Below are 3226 nucleotides of genomic sequence, written 5' to 3'. Positions count from 1 at the left end.
CGGGCTTAAAAAATATTTGGGTTAGTTTCTATATTCCTGACTGTTTTAGGAATACTTAATTATATAAATGCTTATTTATCCCTAAGGCATTTTGAATAGAAGTCCTTTAAGGGGTTTCATAAATGCATTTGGTAATACCATCTTGCATAGAAAAATACCACATATTTATTACATACATACATACATACATACATACATACATACATACACAGGGTGCCAAAAAAAGTATACACATTGTAAGAAAGGAAAAAATTATTAATTGTAATACTCGATATCTACCAATAGCAAAAGATGAATACAAGTCACGTTTGACTTCTGCAATTACAAGAGATGCTCAAAGTGGTTACCATCAGCGTCCAGACACTTCTGATTACGGTGAACTGCTTGAGCATAGATAACATCGCTTAAAAAGTGTATACATTTTTTTGGCACCCCAGTACATGCATGCATACACACTATATACTACGTACACACACACACACACACACACACACACACACACACACACACTGACAGATGCAAATAGAGGTCTTATAGGTTTCTTTCTAAAATTTGAGCCATGAATCAGTAAAACATAGTTGCAAAAAGCCTCTGGTTTATATAAATAATTGGATCCCATCTTTGCTCCATTTTATATTTTCCATCCCAATGTTTCTGGCAGGTGGGACAAGTTGAGGTTACTTCTTCAACATGTGGGAGGCTAAAGCTTTTTACAAAATTTGTGGAGGAGTTTTTCATTGTCCTGATACATAATCTTAAGATGGCTGTGGACTACATTTTAGGCAAGAGACCGAGGGGACATCACGTCGCCGTGTGGGTGTCCCCAAAGTGCATCTGAGTGAATAGACTGTCCAGTCTGTTTCCAATGAGCTTTTTTATTTTTAGCTTCAGGTAGTTGCCTTCAGGGGTCCCTGAGTTCCTGAAAAGCCCCTGATGAGGTGGGAGGAGCCTGAAGTTCAAGTGAAGGTAAGGAGTTGAAGGGAAAGGCCTGGCAGGGTGGACGGAGGGGAGAGGAGGTAGAGGTATGCAGGGGCTCCTATCAGGGGGTTCAATGGAAGACCAAGGTGGTTAGAGGGGGAGATGGGAAGGGAGAGGTCTTAGAGGAGCCAGTTTGGGAACATCTCAGGTTTCCCAAAGATACCAGTGAAGTTCCAAATTCAGCAGGAGTTTGAGAAGGGGGGTTTCAGTGGACTGAGAATTCCCCTTGGGGGGAGCAGGATCAAACAGAGAGCCCAGAGAAGCTTTCCAAAGAGCCAGGAAAAGTTTTCCAACCTAAGGGTCAGGGAGTGAATCCCCACTCAGAAGAAAGAGCAAAGAAGAAAGACTCCCAGCCCAGTAGGTACCTTTCAGACAAAGCAGCCTGGAGCTCTAACCCAGCTTCTAGAGTACATTCAGAACCATAGGAATCAAAGCCTGTCCTCACTGTGTGTCAGCGGACATTTATCTGGAGTGCTGGCCGGGGAGTGGCCTCACCAGTGGACCCTGGTCCATCAGTCAGGAGTGAAGGCTAAAGCGTCCATGGCGCACACCTGGGGTCCGGGGTGAGCGCTCCAGATCCAGTGATGAATCAAACCCCGTCCAAGTCACAGCACCACGACTGTTAGAAAACCAGGTGCTGGACAATAGTTTTAGTGGTAAACACAGATTTTATTCAAGAACTATCGCATCAGGAGCCAGGATAGAACTGGGCTCAATTCTGACTTGACAATTACAAATCCTCATTTTTCTTTAGTGGGAATTTATAGCCAGGGGGAGAGGTGGAAGATGGAAAATTGCTAAGCAGGTGGGGTCATTCTGGCTAAACTGGCCTAACAGGATTCTTGCTGAAGGCAGGCCAGGGCGATAAGATATCACCTGGGGATGGTGGAGGGTGTGGAACCTGGTGCGATATTAATGGTGGGTGGGGATTCTTGCTAAACTAACATGGCAGGGTTCTCGCTAAAACTGGGTAAAGCTGAAGTAGACATGGAAACCCAAAGGTTGAGACCTGATTGACGAAAGGTCTCAGAGGAGCCTGACTAAAGCTTGGTCAAGGAGAGCACCTTTGTTAATGGCGGCCCCCTGGGAAGCAAATGCAGGCCCTGCCTCAAGCCTTTGCATAAAAGACCTCACTCGTGGGAAAGAGTCCTGAGGAAGGAGACACCAGCCTTGCCCCCAGACTGCAGACTAGCAAGGAGCCCCTTCTTTAAAAAATGTGACCCCCCCCACTCCTGTCCACCTCCAGAGACCTCAAATACACCACCCCGACTCCACCCCTTGTCCCCTTGGGGGTCTCTTCCAGAACTGCCATGGACATACTTGGGGCTTCTTCCTCCGTGCTCCCCATGACACCCCTTGGCACCAGACTGTGAGATTCCTGCGGGCAGAGGCTGTCTCATTAGTGATGTCCACCCGAAAGCCCAGCATCGTGCTTGGTCCACGGGAGACCATCGGTATAGGTCCACCGGATGAATGAACCAATGGACAACCTTGTCCAGGAGTTTTCAAACTTTTCAAACATTTTAGCTCAGGAATCTCTTTTCTTCTTCCAGTATTTATGTGCAATCTCTATATAGACTACAGGAAAAGCAGAGCTGCTCAACTGGAGATTCAGTTGGGGCAGCAGGGCCCCATCTTCTCACTTCCCTTTCCCCAGAGATCGCCCCTAGATGACCCCGAGAAAGCATGTGGCTTTGGGGAACATCTGAAATAGCTGCTCTGGTCACTGTGCACATGGGGAAATTGATGCCTATGATAGGGCAAGACCTAAGGCAGAGAAGGGGCCAAGTTCAGGACTCAGGACCTGGTGCCCTCCTGTATTCCTGGTCACTCACGTCACCGCCCCCAGCTGCCCGACTCACTCTGAAGACGGTACAGGGAGGGGTGGTCAAAAGGCAGATGTGGAGGATTCAGATCCCAGCCCCATCACTTACAACCTGTGTGACTTTGGGCAAGTTACTGTCCCTCCCTGGGCCTCAGCTGTTCAGTGGAAAAGGATGGGGGAAGGGATAATAGTGTGGTGGAGATTGACACCTGACAATAAGCACTCAGCCCAGTAGTCGTTATTATTTGTTAAGTTTAAGGCTCCTAAACAAAACTTGTATAAGAGAATTTTCGTTCCAAAGAGTTTATGACCAGACCTGGGGCTGTCTCTCAAAGGGGAGACCAGCAGCTAAGTCTTAGTGGGTAAGGGTTTTATAGCTGAAGTTGGATACAGAAGTAAAAAAACAGTTAGTGTGTAAAAAAG

This window comes from Hipposideros armiger, unplaced genomic scaffold, assembly GCF_001890085.2.
Source record: "Hipposideros armiger isolate ML-2016 unplaced genomic scaffold, ASM189008v1 scaffold_477, whole genome shotgun sequence".
NCBI lineage: Eukaryota > Metazoa > Chordata > Mammalia > Chiroptera > Hipposideridae > Hipposideros > Hipposideros armiger.
This window is presented reverse-complemented; position numbering follows the sequence as displayed.